The sequence below is a fragment of the Muntiacus reevesi genome, chromosome 15 (assembly GCF_963930625.1).
Source record: "Muntiacus reevesi chromosome 15, mMunRee1.1, whole genome shotgun sequence".
Taxonomy (NCBI): domain Eukaryota; kingdom Metazoa; phylum Chordata; class Mammalia; order Artiodactyla; family Cervidae; genus Muntiacus; species Muntiacus reevesi.
Genome location: NC_089263.1, coordinates 64766148 through 64786358, shown reverse-complemented (window position 1 = coordinate 64786358; position 20211 = coordinate 64766148).

Genomic DNA, 20211 nt, shown 5'->3' with positions numbered 1-20211 from the left:
TTCTGGGGTCCCGGAGTGACCACGGAGGCCTGGGAAGGAGCCCTCTGGGGGCCCCTCACCACGCGTCGGCAGGCTCTCTGCTCGCCCCCTTTCCTGAGATGCGGCTCCTCCCTCCCTCCCAGCGCTGCCTGGGAGCCATGAGCCCCCCTGACTAGGGGGGGAGGTCCGCCACCCCAGGGCCGTCTCAGGCCAGCCCTTCTCCTCATCGCAGCCCTTGGGCTCCAGGGACAGCCTCTCCCGGAAGTTTGCCTGGACGACCCCCACACACCTGTCCCCGCCTGTCAGCCCACCCCAGCTCCGTCAGGGGCAGGCACTCCGCTAGCCAGTGTCTTTCACAGTCCAGTTTGGGAAGCAGGCACGTCTCCACCTGTCGTGGACCTGGGAGGAAGCTGGGGGGAGTCACCTCCTGTACCCCAGACCCCACATTTCCACTAGAGTAATCCTCGGCTCTGACTCGGAGCCCAGAGTTTGTTACCTCTATTAAGGGTCCCCAGAGAAACAGAACCAATGCGATGGGTGGAGACATATATATTTAAAGAGATTTATAATAAGGTGCTGGCTTAACTTTGGAGGCAGAGAAGTCCCTCCAGCTGCAGTCAGGAAAGCCAGTGTTTCAGTTCAAGTTCGAAGAAGAGGAAAAGTCACCATCCCAATTCACAGGCAGCCAGACAGGATGAACTTCCCCTTACCTGGGGGCGGTCAGCCTCCCTGAGCTAGTCGGCCTTCGACTGATTGGACAAGACCCACCCACTCTGGGCGGGGCCCCCTGGTCTGCCCTGTCCATGAGCTAAACGTTCATCTCATCTAGGCACGCCCAGATCACTAAGCAAACATCTGGGGACCCTGTGGCCCAGTCGGATCGGCACATAATTAACCGTATCGACACCTCTCCTTCTGCCCCCGAAACAGGCAGCTATGTAAGCTTCCCCACCCTGTCCCCCTGCAAGTAGCATGTGCACCCGCAGTGGTATGTCCCGGGCGCCCTAGTCAGAATACACTTTCCTTTAATGCTCCCCAGGACAACTGCAGGCTTCCTGGGGGAAGCAGGTGCCCTCCACTTGCTTCCCTCCAACCTCAGGTTGGCCCCTGGTGAGACGCTGGGTGCTGGACACAGCCGGAGCCCCCACCTCCAGCCACCCCAGCACCATTCCAAGCCCCTTGAAAACACCCCACGCAGCCGGTGGCCAGAGAGTCAGCAGGGTGCTTCTGCAGCCTTCTCTGCTGACCCTCGTACCCCGCCCAGCTCTGGGGCACGAGGCAGGCTCTGCCCAGGGACCCGCAGGGACTGGACACGGCTGTGGGGGGGCCCTTCTCGCAGGGCCAGCGCGCCCGGCTGCCCCGGGCCTCTCCCGGGACACCAGGGCACTTGGTGGCGCCCTGTGGGGTGACTTTTCCTTAAAGGGGGGATTCCAGGAGAGGAGGCTGAGACCCCCGGGGTTGGGAGGGAGCACGGCAGGACCTTCCTCTGTCCCTCGGTGCCTGGAGTCCAGGCCGTGACTGCAGGGGTGGCTGCCTGGCTCCGGGTCACCCGGGGAGGCGACAGAGGCCACTGTCCTCCAGCAGCTGGCTTTGCCAGGTCTGCACGCAGAGCACTGGACCCGCAGCGCCCAGCTGTCCTGTGAGCCATTAGAGGTAAGAAAACGGGGCTCAAGATGCAGACCTGGGTTCTGGGCTTCTCCGACCTAACCACGGGCCATCCAGTCTCAGAGGATCCCCTGCACAAATCGGGGGAGCTCAGAGTGACCATCCACTCCCGGAGGAGCCCCTGAACAAAGGGGGGAGGGGGAGCTCAGAGCGACCTGCCCTTGCCTGCCCTGCCCCCAGGCTGGGGTTTTCCAGGCTCGAGACACATCCCAGCTCACTCTCTGCTAAAAGAATCAACGTAAAACACTGGTTCATTTTGTTTTTATTTTAATTGGAGGATAATTACTTTACAACATTGTGATGGCTTTTGCCATGCATCAACATGAATCGGCCGTAGGCATATGTCCCCTCCCTCCTGAACCCCCCATCTCCCTCCTCACCCCATCCCTACACTGGTTCATTTTTCAAGGGAAAAAGCTGCATTAGACAATGCCCCCACCCCAGACCCCATTCCCCTCTGAGCCTCAGGAAACTGAATCAGCAGCTCTGGGATGGAGCCTTCACTCCAGAATCAGGCAACTGGGTAGTTTGGGGGCAACGGGTCCGAGGCACCCACCCTGCCCACCCTGGCTTGCAGGATTCCAGAAGTCGAGGGAATCATATCCCAGTCTCTTTCCATAAGGAAAATGAAAAAGAACACAGAATATTTTGAAACAGGAAGCAAAATATTTATTAAATGTTTCAGAATCCATCAAAACCCACAGATGCTGGGTAGAACAAAACCCCATTTTCAGAAAGAGACGGCAGATCATAGCAGAGGCTGTGGGAATGTCAGATGCCTTCCTAAGTAGTGTCAATGTCTGTTGACATCGCTCTTGTTCTGTGCGTGACCGACTCCAGCGGGGTGGCCGGTGCGTCAGTCAGCCAGGCCACCCCTGCCCGCAGATGCAGAGAGCCGGGCTCGCCCTCAAGGGCCTGAGCTGGCCCAGGACATCGGGCCACAGTGATGACAGGGCACCCAGCCGTGGAGGCACCCAGCTAGGAGCTCCCCGACCCGGGAGGTCCTGGGACCCCCGGGAACGGGCGTGGCCGCACCAGGGGCCTTGCGCCTCGGGGACAGGAGAGGCCAGGCCAGAAGTTCCCCTGCCAGAGGCTCACCCAGAATCCCTGGGACACCCTGGCTTGTCAGGAAGGCTCTCCACGGAGCAGCGCGGCCGGGCGGCACCTGGTTCGCCCCTCAGAGAAGACTCCAGAAGCAGTGCACGCTCTGCACGCTGCAGGGCACGACGTGGGAAGGGCGAGGCTGCGGACGGCGGCCGGGGCGCCTCCTGGACTCAGAACCCCCAGGCCCTGCCGCCCCTCCCCACACCCTGTGTCCTGTGCCTTCCTCCTCCTCCTCCCAGGGACCCATCAGCCAAAGGATGCCCGAAGACGCCAAGCCCAGCAGCAGGAGGGCGTCTCATCTCACGGTGGGAGAGGGAACAGCCGTGTGGCCGGCTCTGTAGCACTGTGGGGTCCCTGACCCGTGCTGGGTGTGGGGGGCAGTGCAGGGGGACAGGGCGGGGCCTGGAGACAGGGCGGGGCCGGGAGGGCGGGGCCTGGGAGGGCGGGGCCCGGGGAGGGCGGGGTCCGGGGAGGGCGGAGTCTGGGAGGGCGGGGCCTGGATGGGGCGGGGCCCGGGGGGCGGGGCCTGTGGACGGCGGGGCCTGGACAGAGCCGGCTCACGAAGTGCTCGGGAGGCTCTGAGACGTACTCAGTCCAGGTACGTCCAAGTCAGGCAGGTGCTGCCAGTCTCCAGCCAGCCAGGCTCTGCAGACAAGGAGGGAGGGGCCTGGGGAGGGCGGGGCCTGGGGGCGGGGGCCTGGGGAGGGCGGGGCCTGGGGCGGGGCCTGGATGGGGCGGGGCCCGGGGAGGGCGGGGCCGGGGAGGGCGGGGCCTGGAGACAGGGCGAGGCCGGGAGGGTGGGGTCTGGGGAGGGCAGGGTCTGGGAGGGCGGGGCCTGGGGAGGGCTGTGTCTGGGGAGGGCGGGGCCTGGGGAGGGCGGGGCCTGGATGGGGTGGGGCCCGGAGAGGGCGGGGCCCGAGGAGGGCGGGGCCTGGACAGAGCCGGCTCACGAAGTGCTCGGGAGGCACCGAGACTTGCTCAGTCCAGGTACTTCCAGGTCAGGCAGGTGCTGCCAGTCTCCAGCCAGCCAGGCTCTGCAGACAAGGAGGGAGGGGCCCCCTGGAGGATTCTGCACGGACAGGGGTCCGGCACTCCCGTGGCCCAAGTAGGGTCCCTGCGGCGATGCCTGGAGGGTGGGATGACCATGGGCCGAAGGGGCAGCTTGAAGCCAGGGCCTCTCCCGCAAGGTCTGCCTGCATAAGGAAGCCAAGCTCAGCGGGAACTGTTTGTAAAGGCTTTGGGTAAACACCAATTATCAGTAATTAAAACAACCAGGCTATTAGGGAGCCGCAGAAAGCTGGGTGCCGTTTAGAAAAGAAGTGGTGTGTGTGCAGGCAGAGTGGTTCATGGGCAGCCGCAGGCACACCAGCCACCCCAGGCAGAGGGGCCGTGGGGCTGGCCCAGGACCACCTCAAAGAGGGGGTGGCTGGGCTCCCAGGGCACTACAGAGAGAGCCTCCTGCCCTGGGCATCTCCCTCTCAGGGAGGCCTGGCAGCCCCTCCCCTCACCCTCCAAAACTCCAGCCGCCACCTCACGCAGGCCGTCACCCGGACATCCCCCCAAACACCTGACTCAACCTGGAAGACCCTGCTCCCGCACGTAGCCCCAGGACCGCCTCCTCCCGAGTGCCCCGAACCTGCTCACACACCCCACAAACCGCCAGACACAGCAACCACGGCTCACACACTGGGCTCGGAACCAGGAATCAATGAGAACAAATGGGCGTCTGGGCAGAAAGACGGGCAAAGAGCTCAGAGTGGCAATTCACCAAAGAAGGACAAATGACCACAAAGCGTGGAAACCGCACAATCGCCTCTAGCCAGACGGATCCCAGAATGAGAAGCAATCGCTCACCAAGCTGGCAACAAAGATGAAGAAGGCGGAGACCCCGCGCTGGCTGCTTGGGGGAAGGGCGCGGGCGAGAGGGCAGGGAGCGCCTGCTCTGGGGGCTCGTGTGTGCCATCGGGCCCCAGTCCTACTTCCAAGGATGCAGGTGTGGAGGAGCTCTCAGCAGGGGTTCCAGGAGGCGTCATCCGTCCACTGAACCAGCATTTCTGGCACACTGCTATCTGCGTGAACAGTATGCAGGGGTCAGACACTCCCGGACCGGAGTTTCAGCAGGGAGCAAGGGAAACAGCAAAGGTGAGAAGAGCTATGAAGATGAAAATGGGGCTGGAGGAATGGGACTTGACCTGGTTAGGGTAGGACAAGGTGTGTGTCTGGACAGGCTGGGGTCAGGAGGATGCTCTGATGAAATGATAACTGACCAGAGACCCCAGTCAGGTGATGGATCAATTATGACAGTATTCAGTGGCAGTCGGGGGGGGGGGGGTGGAGGGGGACACACCAGCGTTCCTGGGATGTGCAAAGGTCCTGAGGTGGGGATGGACTTGGGGCATCTAGGGAAGCAGTGCCAGGAGGAGGTGGCTGAGGGGGGAGAGGCTGGGACCCGTGCTTGAGGAGGTGGCAAAGGACAGTCTTCATAGCTGGGGATGCCTGGAGGCACCAGAGATGGCCACCTAGGGGCAGGTTGTCACATCAGCGGAGCGTCTGTCCAGGTTTTAGACTGCAGCAGATACTTGTTCTCAATAAAAGATCATGATTTGAAAAACAGTGCATGGGACCCGATCTCAACTGAGTGTACAGAAAACACTCCCGAACCTCTGACACGGAGCATTCACGGCGGGCGGCCCTGGGACGCGGTAACAAAGGCGGTGCTTTCTCCTTGGGCATGTCTGGAGTTTCCAAATTTTGTAAAATGCATGCTGCATCATCACAATACATCTGTGAGGACCAATCCCAGCCTGAGGGCCGAGAGGTGGCCCAGGAGGCTGATGAGGGACCAGCACCCCCAGCACGGCCCCGAGGCTGCATCGCAGTTCGCTGACTGAATCCTCTCCACTTTAGTTTGTTAATTATGCAAATAGCTTGTGGAAATTCAAACTGCACGGGCACAGGGGTCAGTCTGGGTGACCTCCTCCCGTTCAAGAGGCCTCCCTGGGGTGACCGCCATTCTCTATTGGGTGTGTGTTGTTCCGGAACATTCTCTATGTGCTGTCATGTGGGGGGGGACTGCAGCCTGGCCACACTCTGCACAAACTGGGGCGCTGCCCTCCTCTCATCCTGGTCACCTGCCCATGGGCGTCCCTAAGGAGGAGACTACCCACACCCAGAGTCCGCGGCCCCCGCTTCCGGCCGCATGTCCTGCTTCATGCCCTGCCTCTCTGCAGCTGGAGTGCATTTCCAGGGGCTCCCGACATTTCCCCTTCCCTCCACGGGCAGAAGTGAGGCCCTCGGCGTGGCAGAGCCCAGACTGGAAGGACCCTGAGTCACCGCAAAAGAGACAGTGGCCCCTTCCTGGGAAGCTTCTCTGAAACCGTCCCACCAGCAGCGATGCCGTGATGCTCACGGGCACCTCTGTGTCCGTCTATGGAGACACCCTCTCCTCTCCCCCACACACTGGCCACAGACCCCGAGGAGACAGCAGCCTTCCTCCAGGGCCCACCCCGTAGACCTGCCCCAGGCTGGGTCTCCAGCGGTCTGGGGACAGACAGATGGGGCCAGCCCGCCCCTCCAGGACGCCTGTAGTGAAGAACGGCCCTTCCAAGCATGTCGTTTCTCTGCTCCCACCCCCTCGTGTCTGGACAGTTTGGTCGAATGAGGAACCTCCAAGCCTCCCAGCCCAGAGAAAAAGGCGCGGGCTGGGCCTGACTGGCAGTGACCCCCACGCACCTGACACGGGCCACTAGCCTCGAGAAGCCCGGCCTCCATGCTGAGAGGGGATCAGACTGCAGCTTGCAGGCTCGGCTGGCACGCGCCATCTCTGTTATCCAAGGCAGAGCCCGAGCTGCTACCCGACGAGGGATGTTATTGGCTGAACCACAGGGCCCAGGTGAGCCCCAGACACCGGCAATCGCTCACATCCCCACTGAGGCCTCCGGAGCTGCAGAGCAGCCTGGGCTCCCGGGCTCCTGTGTTCCGGAGTCACTGGGTTCTCCTGCCTCCCAGCGTGACCAGCTGCCCTCACACCCGGCTGACCAGCAGGTGCATCACACCTGTGAGTGGGTGAAGCTAAGGGCCAGGTGTCAACTGACCCAGGACCACCCCCTACTCCACCGTGGCCCCAGGCTTCTCAGGAGCACCCGGGAGATGGCCTGTCAGCCCCTGGCTGTCCTTCTGTCCTGTTTGGGGGATCTCTGCAGCCTGCGTCCCCTCGCAGGGACATGGCCAGACTGGGGCTCCTCATGTCCTGTGGCTTCAGGGCAAATGGCCCCGGGGCCCACTTCTCTGAGCACCCCCATCCTAGCCTTAAACGGGCCGAGGTGCCGGAGCAGTTAGGGCTCACGGCCCCCGGGACCCAGGCGCTGTGAGCTGCAGTCAGGGGACAGGCCCCGGCTTCCAAGGCGCCTCAGGAGCCCATGCTCGGTGCCAGGCAGGTGACCAGTTCACCGCACCCTCCCCGTGGTCCATCAAGGCTGAGGCCATTGTAACCCATTCTGCAGGTGAAGAAACCGAGGCCTGCAGCCAACAGAGGGAAGAGCCAGGACCAAGCCCGCGTCTGGGTCCAGAGGGCAGGGCCTACCCTTCTGATGCTAAAGCGGTTTCCCCACAGGCATCTCCTGAACCCTGGACCTCATTCCGCTGGGACCCACACGAGGTGGGCTGCTGTCAGCCTCGCGGCGGCAGGCACACAACCTGGCCCGGTCCAGAGGGTGACCAGAGCCGACATGGGCAAACGCAGGCGTTCCCACCTTGGACCCCTCCTCCCAGGAAGTCTCCCCAGGTGGGGAGAGGAGGCAGCACAGAGCCACACGCAGTAGGCGCAGTGGAGGCATAGTGAGGGCACAGCGAATGCCAACCAGGCCAGGGCCACGCTTCTTAGCCCAGTGGGGGTAAGCCCCCGCCCCTTCTTGGGTGCCCCAGCCCTTCCCCCGCCCCGGGGTGGGGGGTCTACCTCCATCCCAGCCCATCAGGCAGGACACTGCGGCCTTAGCCGAAACGCCTGCCCACAGGCTGGCAAAGCTCCACCCTTGCCCACACTGGGCCTCCGTCTCACTCTGAATGAGGCACCTGCCCGCTCCCCTGCCATGAAGCCCCCGGGCACCCCTGGGGCCCCCGCAGCCGCCACCACCAACAGCCCAGCCCGTCGGCCCCTGCCCCGCTCATTAGGACCCTCCCCGCCCCAGGCCAGCGAGGTGGCCGCGTGAGCGACCTGCCCGGCGGAGGCTCACGGAAGATTTGCCTCGGGCTTCTGGGCCCCCGCCTGGCGAGCCACCCGCAGACCAGGGGCGCACACGCGGGCGTCCTGCACCCGGGGACGCCGAGTGGAACAAATGAGATTGGAATTTTATGCTTCTTTTATTGCGTGGCTCTGCAGATAGCTTTTTTAATTAGCTTCTAACTCATCACCTTTGGCAACACTAAACAACTCACCAGCCCCCCACCCACCATCCCAGCCCGGTGGGCCGAGCGTGTCCCCCTCGGCGGCTCGGCCGGGACGCCGGGCCACAGCCGCACAGTCTTGGAAGCAGAGGCCCCGTGGGGGACACCAGGCTGCGTTCCTGCCGAGGACCTCCCGGGCGCGCTGGGCCCCTGGGGGATGTCTCCCAACCTCCCTGGGCCCGGTGGGAGCCCTCCTGCTGGCTCTGCCCTCATCACCGTGGTCTCGGGGGCAGTAGACCTCCTGATGCTCCAGCTCAGTGCAGTTCACCCCGCACAGAGGCCTCCGCTGTCCTCCCCGGGCCCCCGCCCTTGCTAGCTCTGCTCTGCCGGGCACCACCAGAGCGTTTGGCAAGGTCTGGGGCTGGACACCCAACCCCCTCCGTCACCTGGGTCCCAGACCCCGGGCACCCCCGGCCCTGTCAGTACCGGGCGGGCTCCCGAGCCCCCGCACAGTCCCGGGGAAGCGCAGCGCTGGCCTTCCTGGAGCGGAGCTGGGGACCGAGAACCGCAAAGCCAAGGCCACCTGTGCTCCACGCTTAACGACCCCTGTCAAGGACTCCTGCCCAGATTCAATTACCACCCGGGGTTTACAAGCCCAGGCGCTCCACATAACAATGTGACCCGTGCCAGCTGGCTGCGGGCTCCCCCGCCCACCCCCGTCTCCCCTGTGAATGGGGAGGGGGCACTGGGGAGGGCCCACGCCAAGGTTACCTCCGGCGCCTTTTCCGCCTTTTCCGGGGCCCGGGAAGCGCAGGTGCGCGGTCATCACTCAGCTGCAGAACCGGCCCAGAGACGGATCAGGGGTTTCTGGAAGTCCTCGAGGGGCACTGAACTCAGAATGAGCGTATTCCCGCCCAGGGCCCCGGGCCTGCTCTGCGCCCAGACCCCGGCCGCCTGGTCCGCCGGGACACCAGCGGCGGTGGGGAGACCTCCGCCCACCGCCCCTGGTGGGCGACGGGGAGTCGGTGGGGCAGTAGCTTGCACCTCCGCACCTCACCCACACTCACGGTGCCCCTGCTCAGGGCCAGCCCCGCCGCCCTGGGGCTGCAGGCCTTGGCACACACCCTGTGTCCGAAGCTGACTGTCCCTGAGAGGACCCACAACCCGCGAGACGGCAGCCAGAGTCGCATCCCCACTCCAGCCCAGACTGGAAGGCGAGTGGGGGTTTCCGTGGTGCTGGCGGGGCTGGTCTGAGTGTGAGCCGGTCCCCCAGGGGGCAGATGGACAGAGACACGGAGCCAGGCAAGCCAGGGGCCGGCTCAGGCTGTCCCCGAGGCTCCGTCCAAGTCCTGCCCGAGGTCAGGGCTCCCAGGAAGCAGCCTGGTGCCTGGCCTTCCTCCCCGAGGCGCCCCGCGGGGCGCGGCCTGGGACAGGGACACGCAGGCCCACCAGGCCTAGGCCTGGGCGCTGGGCTCTTGTTCCCGTCACTGTGGACACTGGCAGGCCTGCCCCTTGGCAGAGTGGAGGGCAGCTGCCCCGCCGGCTCCTTCTTGCAGGAGCCCCGCAGGGACCCCCGGGCCTTGACCGCAGGCACCAGGAGGACCGGCGAGGCGTCCCGAGTCCTGGGGGCATCTGTCTGCTGACCCTCTGGTCACGTGACCAGGGAGGGCTCGGGACGGGGGCTGCCCCCAGCCTCTGTGCCCAGCGGGGTCTGAGACAGAGGACCGGCCCCCACCCAGCCTTGCGGTTCAGCCTCAGGGCCTCTGTGAGGGGGCCTGGGCAGCCCCACTCCATGCCCAGAAGCTCAGACTGATTTCTTCCTCCTGAGAAAGCCCACCAGCAGCAGCAGCTCCAAAGAGCGCCCAGGGGCGGGATATTCACCCCCACACACCCTGCCTGGGGAGACTCTGGACCACCATCCTTTCAGAGCCCCCGGGAGGCAGCGTTGGGTTGGACGGGCATCCTTCCTGAGAGTGAGGGTCCCGGAGGGGCAGTCGTGTTGGGAGAGGGAGGAGCAGGCTTCGAGTCTCTTCTCCAGGAACCACAGGCAGGTGCCTGGGGCCGGCTGACCTCTGCTCCCCTGCGGGCATCATAGCACCAGTCCCGGCCCAGATGTTGGACGCTTGCCTGCAGAGAAAGCCCAAGCCCCCGGCCAGGGCCCCCACTCTCAGGCCTGTGTTCTGTCCAGTTCTGGGGGGTGGGGGTCCGCACACAGCACAGACTGCACCGCGGCCCCCGCAGCCCCGAGCCCCACCCCCACCCTGGGAACGGCTCCTTCTCACCCCGAGAGGCTCCGGCAGACCCCTAACCTGCAGGCAGCCCTCCCAGCCAGACTCCCTCGGGCCCTCCCGGGACCCTTTGTTTCGAGAACCCACGCCGCTTTCTGCTTCCTCCTTGCGCTCTGACCACTGCACTGGAATGAGACAGGAGCCTCTCCTCCGCCGTCCCCTGAGGACGCCTGGCACCTGGATCATCTCCTGGCACATCGCAGGTGCGCGGTGAATATTTGTGAGATGCCAGAGCAGAACGCCTGCCGCGTGCCAGACACAGCACGAGCCCCAGGAGAGGAGTGTCTGATGGAAGCGGTCCCGGCAGCCTGAGAGGCAGCCGCAGGTACCACCTCCACTTTCCAGGTGGCGAACTGAGGCTCAGAGAGGGTAAGCAGCTTGTCCAAGGTCACACAGCAGTGATCCCGGGCCAGGGGTCTGCCTCCCGACTCTGACTCCCACGCTGCGTGCCGTCTACACCTAACCCTCAGTGCCGACCGGAGAGATGTGGTTAATTTCCCACCTTACAGATGAGGAAGCAGGATGTCAGAGCGCTCTGCAGCGGCCCAGGGTCACACGCCTCCTGTCAACAGGGTCTCAGAGGCCCCCTCAACTGAAGCCGCCTAGCTCCTACTCCCGTGTCCCCCACCCCCACCATTTCTTCATCCTAGAAGGAGGCCCTGCTATGGTTTGGATATTTTCCTGAAGGCTGTCTGCCGTCTACACCCCTCCCCCCATGTGACTTTTAAGAAATATCACCTAATTAACGGATCGCTGGCTTCCAGTGCTGCCAAATTCCCTCCCGCGGCGTCTGGCCACTGCCTGGGTGCTCTCATATGCTGGCCGGCCCTGCCAGGAGGAGCTGGCGCCTGCTCCCCACTTGGCAGGGCCTCTGGGATCCTGGCTCCACACCCTTGCCCCCACGCTGCTGTGATTCTGAGCACCACTCCTGCCCTGCCCCCTTGTAGACCCCACTCCCGGCCTGTGTAGACGCGACACGTCCTGAGGCCGCACTGGCAGCCTCAAGGCCAGAAGATTCATTTCTCATCTCTGTCTCTGTCTCTCTCTCCAATAAGACAAGCATCCTCATTCTCCTAATTATTGGAGAACAGATTTTCCCCCAAATAATTAGGCAACTTAAATCATACACTCTTCCTCTGAGAACTATATTTAATCCTGATTTGAATGTAATTTACACATCTCAGCTCCCTTAAGCCGTTCTGGAAGCCAAAACATGGATCAAATATTTTTTAAATGTCAAATGCTGCTTAATTGTGGATTGCGCTGAATTTATTTGTACAGATAAGTGTTTGATCTCCTGCTTCCTTCTCCTCCCAGAGTAACTGTCCTTAATCTACATGATTCTCCAATTGCTCTCGTAGCTGGAGGATCAAAATAGTATGCGTGAAGCCCTCAACATTTGTAAAGTCTTTTAAAAGATGCATATTCAAATTGGAACAGAAAAGTAGTAACTGAAGATTTTAGAGGAATTCATTTATGCTCAAAGGATGTGGGCATCAAGAATGCCTGGGGTCCCAGAAGCACCACCCATGTCACCGTGATATGCCTGGGCCGAGCACCTCTCTGCCCAGGGATCTGTCCATGTCAGGGGTCTTCTCTGGCTCCTGCTTCTGTCTCGTTTCTCCTCTGCTTTCAAATATGTCAGATGAGGAAGCAGCAGAGTGGGGGTGCTGACAGTACGTGCAGGGCCAGGGAACAGAGTGGAAAGGAGAAGGCCCATGGCATCTGTCAACCTGGAGGTCAGTGGTGACGTCCAAAAGAAGGATAAGGACACAGTGTGTATCAGTCAGCTCATGCTAGACAATGCCGCAGTAACAAACATCCCCAGGATCCACGGGCTCATGCCGCAGAGCTGTATTTCTTGCTCACGTCTCATACAGGTGATAAGCCAGGTCTGCTCTGCATGCTTTCTTTCTCGAGGGATACAGGCTAAGGATGCAGACCTTCTCTGGTCCTTCTCAGAGCCAAAGGAGAGAGAATGTGGAGACCCACACAGCGCCCTTAAAGTTTCTACTCGAATGCGGCATGCCCCCTCTGCTACGTTTGTCTGGAAAAGTCTGATATGAGTGAAGCGGGAGACCCAACCCTCTTAGGAGGAGAGGAGTGGGTGTTGGTGATACAGGACAGCCACCTCCCCCCGCACCCCCACCCCGGTAGCCACTTTGCCTTCCTCTCCACTCGCGTGACACCTGGGAAATGGCCCCAGAGTCCCACTCGGGGTGGCATCAGGTTCCCAGTCCAAGGAGCCTCTCCTTTCCCATCACTCTCTGGACCACATCTGGAACTGCATCCCGCCCGCAGGAGGTCAGAGGCCCAGAGGCTCGCACCAGCCCAGGAGCTGTGAATCCAAGCTGGCCGAACAGCCCCCTCAGCATTTGCCGGCCTTTTGGCTCTTTGATCCCAGGCCACTTGGCCAGTTTCCCAGTCCATGGCGTTTCTGGGTATGTGCCCCTCTCTCCAGACTCGCTGACGGTCACCTCGGTCTTACTGGGCTCCCTCGGGAGGGTGGGGCCCTCAATCTCTCTTCCTGCAAATTTTCACCCTCAAAAAAGATCTACTGGTCTATCCCCTTGTTGTTCAGCCACTCAGTTGCGTCCAACTCAGTGACCCCCATGGATGGCAGCACACCAGGCTTCCCTGTCCTTCACCATCCCCGGGAGCTTGCTCCAATTCATTTCCATCGAGTTGGTGATGCCATCCAACCATCTCATCCTCTGTCGTCCCCTTCTCCTCCTGCCTTCAATCTTTCCCAGCATCAGGGTCTTTCCCAATGAGTTAGCTCTTTGCATCGGGTGGCCAAAGTATTGGAGCTTCAGCTTCAGCATCAGTCCTTCCAAGGAATATTCAGGGTTGATTTCCTTTAGGATTGACTGGTTTGATCTTGCAGTCCAAGGGACTCTCAAGAGTCTTCTCCAGCACCACATTTTGAAAGCATCAATTCTTTGGCGTTTAGCCTTCTTTAAGGTCCAACTCTCACATCCATACATGACTACTGGAAAAACCATAGCTTTGATTATATGGACCTTTCTTGGCAAAGTAATATTTCTGCTTTTTAATATGCTGTCTAGGTTGGTTATAGCTTTTCTTCCAAGGAGCAAGCATCTTTTAATTTCATGGCTGCAGTCACCATCCACAGAGATTTTGGAGCCCCCCAAAAATAAATCTGTCACTGTTTCCATTGTTTCCCCATCACTTCATGGCAAATAGATGGGGAAACAACGGCTGTCCCCTTAGCCTGCCCCAAGATTGTATTAATAACTGAAGCCTTGGTGGCCATCCTGTCCGTCTGGTCTTTCCACCAGGCTGAGTCTGACTGGCCTTTGTTAAGTGAAGCATCTTTAGTTTCTGCTGTATCAGCCTGAGGGAAGAAGCACGGGCAGACCTCCGAGATACTGCAGGTTTGGTCCCAGACATCCCAATAAAGCAAATATCACAGAGTGAGTCCCATGCATTTTTTGGTTTCCCAGTGCCTATAAATTTATGCTTATGCTATGCTGTGTTCTATTAAGTGTGAGATAGCATTATTTCTAAAAAGCAACGTATGTGCCTTCATTTAAAATATTTTATTGCTAAAAGATATTAACCATCATCTGAGCCTTCAGTGAATCATAGTATTAATAGAAACATCAAAGAGCATGGCAATAAATAGAAAAACAAAGAAGGGGGCATTTGGAACGCTGCAGGAATTTAAAAATGTGACGCAGAGACACAAAGCGAGCAAACGCTAAGGAAAAAACGGCACAGACAGACTTGAGCAACGCGGCGTGGCCAAAAACCTCCAATCGGCAGAAAACGCAGTAACTGCGGAGAGTGGCAAAGCGAGGTGGGCCCCTCGTTGCCCGTTGTTCTTCTTTCGACGCTGCTCGCAAACCAGCTTCCACCTGCCTCCTTCCTGCCGCCTGAGGACCCGCACCCCTTGCAGCCGATCAAGGCCCTGCGGTCTCACTTGGTCTCCAAACCTCTGGGCCTAGGTTCACAGCCTCCACCTCTGCTTTCTGGGGTCTCGTGGACCAGGCTGGGCAAGGTTCCACACAGCCCCGCCAGCCCCAGAGCCACAGCGCCCGAATCAAGCTGCCAGTCTGTGCCAGCTGGGGTAGCAGTGACCTCAGACCCTTACGGTTCACAGAGAAGGTTATTTCTCACCCAAGCTACCTGTCGACTGCCTTTTCCATGCATCAGGATTCAGGCTGGAGAGATGGCCGGGACACTCGGGAGACGACACCAACCCTCTATGGGGGGCCGGGGGCGGAGACCGCTGGGAGGAATAACCCAGCTCTACAGGCAGACTCCTCCCTGCCCACTGTTCCGCACAGGTTTGCAAACAGGAAGTGGTCCGTGACCAAGACAGGGATTTGCTGGAGCAGCGGCCGAGTGAATGGACCCTCCCCGAAACGTCTACAGTCTCAGCCTCGGGAGAGCTTGCCTGCCTCCCAAACCACAGAGCATCAAAGAGCCAAAGTGAGCAGAGCCCGGCAGGATGTCGAGGGGAAGCGGGCAAGTGCAGGTTCGCTGCTGAGACCTGAACAGCCCTCTTCCGGTAACTGATGGACGAGCAGTCAGGAAACAAGGTAGGATACAGTTCAACACGAAGACCATCAGTCGACTTTCTCCAGGGACACATCTGGAACATTCCACGCAACAGTAGATTGCACATCCTCCTCACATCCATCTGGGCCAGAGGACACTGTAGCAGATTTAAAGGAATAGAAATTAGGAGTTTGGGATTAACATACACAGACCACTATTCATAAAATGGGCTTCCCCGGTGGCTCAGCGATAAAGAATCTGCCTGCAATGCAGAAGACGTGGCTTTGATCCCTGGGTCGGGAAGATCCCTGGAGAAGGGAATGGCTACCCGCTCCAGTATTCATGCCTGGGAAATCCCCTGGACAGAGGAGCCTGGCAGGCTACACAGTCCGTGGGGTCGAGAAGAGTCAGACAGAACTTAGCAACTAAACAACAAGCATACATGCAGGAGATGGCCTGTATAGCGCAGGGAATTCTATTCGATACTTAACATCACCCGTAAGGGAAAAGGGCGCTTCCCAGATGGGGCTGGTAAAGGACCCAGCGGCCCATACAGCAGACACAAGACACCTGCGTGTCGTCCCCGGGTTGGGAAGAGTCCCTGGGAATGGCACCCACTCCAGTGTTCTTGCCTGGGAAAGCCCCTGGACAGAGGAGCCTGGCAGGCTACAGTCCAGAGGGTCGCAAAGAGTCAGACACACCTGAGCATCTGAGGACATAGTATATGTATAACCAAATCACCGTGTTATACACCTGAAACTGCCATGATATCTTAAGTCAACTCTACGTCAATTTAAAAAAAGAATAGAAATCATATAAGAGAGATTCTCAGACCACAGTAGAGTTAAATTAAAAATAATAATAGAACAGAGGAGCTGGAAAATCCCCAAATATTTGAAAGTTAAACAACACATGGACCTAAGAAGCACTGTTGGGAGAAATTTTAAAAAATATTTTGCACTAAATGAAAATAAAAATAAAAATGATCAAAACTTGCAGGATGCAGTGAAGGCGGTGCTCAGAGGGAAATCTGTAGCATCAACTGTATGTGTTAGAAAAGAAGAAAGATCTAAAATAAATTTGTACTTTCATCTTAGGAAACTAGAATTAGAAACGCAATTTAAGACCAAAGCAAGTAGAGGAAACCATAAAAATTAGAGCGGAAATCAATGACATTGAAAATAAGAAAGCAATAGGGAAAATCAACGAAACCAAAAGCTTGTTCTCTGGAAAGATCATTGATAAATCTCTAGCCAGGCGAACCAAAAAAAATGACAGATTGCTGATACCAGAAATGAAGATGGTGACATCACCACTGGTCCATGACATTAAATGAATCATAAATGAATAGTGTAAACAACACTATGGCCACAAATTTAAAAGCATAATGAAATGGGCCAATTACTTAAAAGAAATGAACTGCCAAAACTCACACAAGGATAAAAAGGTCAACTGAGTAGACCTGTGTCTATTAGAGGAATTGAAAAAGGAAGTAATCGCTGAGAACCCAGATGACATCACTGGTAAATTCCACCAAACATTTAAGAAATGAAAGATACCAGTTCTCAACACTTTCTCATGGAAAATGGAAGTAGAGCGAACACTTGCTAATTTGCTCTGTAAGGCTAGCATCACCCTGATACCCAGACAAAGACATTAAGAGAAAAGTACCAACCAGTAAATTATGAGTGTAGACATAAAATTCATGAACAAAATACTATTAAATTGAATACAACAATATATGAACATAATTATATGCCATGGTCAGGCATAGTTCTACATTCAAAAATCAATCTATCTCTATACATATGTATATAAATAAATCTATCCACCCATCTGTCTGCCTCACTATCTCCTGGAACTGATGATCGAGTTTAACAAGGTCACCGGATGCAAGGTTAATATATGAAAGCCAACTGCTTTTCCATAAATCAGCAATGAACAATTGGAATTTGTTTCCTTGTTCTGTTTTTTTAAGATTTTTTAAAATGTGAATCATTCTTAAAGTCTTTATTGAATTTGTTACAATATTGCTTCTGCTATATATTTTTTTATTTTTTTGGCCCCAAGGAATGTGGGATAGGGGCTTCCCAGGAGGCACAGTGGTAAAGAATCCGCCTCCCAGTGCTGGAGACTCGGGTTCAACTCCTGGGTCAGGAAGATCCCCTGGAGAAGGAGACAGCACCCCACTCCAGTATTCTTACCTGGAGAATCCCATGGACAGAGGAGCCTGGCGGGCTACAGTCCACGGGGATGCAAAAGAGACACTCAGCGACTGAGCACGCACAAATGCGCGATCTCAGCTCCTCGACCAGGGGTCAGACCCGGGCCCCTGCCCTGGAAGGAGAAGCCTTAGCCTCTGGACCGCCAGGGAAGCCCCTGGAATTTGAAATTAAGAAAACAATGCCAGTTACAAAAGATCCCCCATCCCACATTGAAATACTTTGGCATAAATCTAGCAAAGTATGTACAGGATCTACAAGGTAAAAATGAGACAAAACTCAAAAAAAAAAAAAAAAAAAACGAAAAAACTCTGAAGAAAGAGATCAAAGAAGCTGTAAATAAATGGAGAGATATTATTCCATGATCATGGATAGGAAGACTTGAGCTATTGTTAAACTATGAGTTCTTCCACATATATTCTATCCAGTCAGTGGATTCCCAATAAAAATCCCAGCAAATCATTTATTAGCTATTGACAAACGGATTCTGAAAAGTTTATACAGAAAGTGAGAAGTCCCAGGATATCCAGAACACTCTAATAAGCACCAAGCTGGAGGACTCACATTGTCCAGTTCCCGAGCTTCTATCAGGCTGCAGAAATCCAGAGAGTGGTATTGGTAAAAGGATAGACAAAAAATCATCGGAGCAGCTTAGGAAGCCTGATCGTGGGCCTGCACAAATACTGTCACCTCATCTCTGACGAAGAAGCAGAGGCAGGGGGCTCCCCTGGGGGCCCAGCGGTTAGGACTTCATCGTCTAGAGCAGGGGACGCGGGTTCAAGTCCCGGCCACAAGCTAAGGTCTCACATGCCTCAAGGTTAAAAAACCAAAGCAAAAAACAGAAGTGTTACTGTAATGAATTGAATAAAGACTTTAAAAATGGTCCACATCAGAAAAAAAAAATCTTTAAAAAAGGAAAGGCAATTCAACGGAGAAACATGGACTTTTCAACAAATGGTCTGCGACAGTTGTACACCATATTTTAAATTTTAAAAAGTGAATCAAAACACAGATCAAGGACACTTTTTGCAAACATTACCTCAAATTTACTTATATGTAAACCTCAAAACTATAAAGTTTGTAGGGAAAAAAAATTCAGGACCTTTGTGATCTTGGGTTTGATGAGCAATTTTTTGTTGCAACACCAAAAGCACAATCTATGAAAGAAAAATCGCTGTTAGACTTTTTCAAGTGAAAAGCAAAATACACTGTTAAGGGAATGAAAACACAAGCCACGGGCAGGGAAAATAATCCTAGTACACGTCAGATAAAGGACTTCAATCCAAAATACACAGAGATCTCTTAAGACCTAACAGGAAACAAAAAAGCTGACCTTAAAATAAGGAAAAGTTCTGGGACTTCTCTGGCGGTCCAGCGGTTAAGACTCTGCACTTCAGTGGTCCATCCCTGGTTGGGGAACTCGGATCTCACATGTCCTGTGGCATAACCAAAAGCAAAAATAAATAAATAAAATAATCAAAATAAAATGAAGGTCTGAACAGACACCTTGGTAAAAATATATATATAAATATAAACAAATGGTAAACACACATACGAAAAGACACTAATGCCACCTATCATTAGGGAAATGCACATTAAAACAGGGGAAAGCAACTGCATGCCTGCTAGAACGGCCAAATTCCCCCAAATTGATAATACCAATCGCTCTCGAGAATGCGGAGCAAACTTGGTCCCTCACTGGTGGGAACACAGATTGGTACTGCCTGTCGGAGACAATCTGGCAGCTTCCCTCAGTGCTAAACATAGTCCCACCATATGAACCAGCAGTTGAATTGCTAGGTGTTTACCCAACTGACTGGAAAACTTCTGTCCACACAATACCCGTATGCAAATGTTTATAGCAGCTTTACTCAGAATTGCCAAAAAGCGGAGGCAATCAAGATGTCCTCCCATAGGTGATGAATAAACAAATCCTGGTACATCCATACAGTGGAGTATTATTCAGGGATAAACATTAATGAGCTGTCAAGCCGCAGAAGGACATGGATGAACCTCAAATGCATATGGCTAGGGGAGAGGAGCCAATCTGAAAAGACTTGGTTCTGTGGGATTCCAACTCCATGACGTTCCAGAAACGGCAAAATCAGAGACAGGCCACAGGTCCGTGGTTGCCAGGGGTCCCAGGGCAGAGGGCAGAGGGTGGCCAGGTGAAGCGCAAGGATTTTTAGGGAGGTGAAGTATTCTGTACGAGGCCAGAAGGATGAATGCAAGACCGAATGCGTTTGTCAAAACAAGCAGCTTTATGCAAATGAGTGGTCTTAATATATGCAAATGTTAAAACTTATTTAGGAGGCTAGGGGTTCCTGGGAAGATGTGCAGACTGGAACAAAGAACCTAACTGCAATAAAAAATGTCTGAAGCAGCCTCACTGAAGCAGCTGAGAGGGGCAGTGCTGACCTCAGTGATTTCAGAGAGGAGAGCGGTCTGTGAGGCTACAGACAAGAGGAGCTGCCCCAAACACCACGCCCTGGTCAGCTCCCGCCCGTCTCCCTGGGAGGACAGCTGGACGGCTCGGATACCGGCCTATGTCCACCCTGGAGATGAACGGTGAGGTCCACGGCAGGGCCGGGCTCGGCTGCTGGCGTGGGAGGTCACCGTCGAGCACGGGGAGGAGGCTGGGACGACCACGTGGTGATGGACTCGGGGTGGAGACCCTGCGGGAGCCCAGCTTAGCTCGGCAGAGACGCAGCTAGGGGAGGAGTGTGTGTCCACCCGACTGGCCACGGCGGCCCAGGTTGAGCAGTTCTGGGTGTGTGAGGGGGCTTCTGGTGAGCTCAGCAGTGGAACGGGTGGTCTCAGTAACACAGGTGCCCCCCGTGCGGGTGGGCCTCCCCAGGGCGGGTGACCCTGCCCCGTGCGGGTGGGCTCATCCACCCGCTGAGGGTCTGGATAGAACAGAAGGTGGAGGAAGGCGGGATTTGCCCTTCTGCACCTGCCTCAGCATTAAGCTGGCATCATCCCATCTCCTGTCCCCGGGTCCTCAGGCCCCCAGACTTGGGGTGACTCACACCACCTGCTTCCTG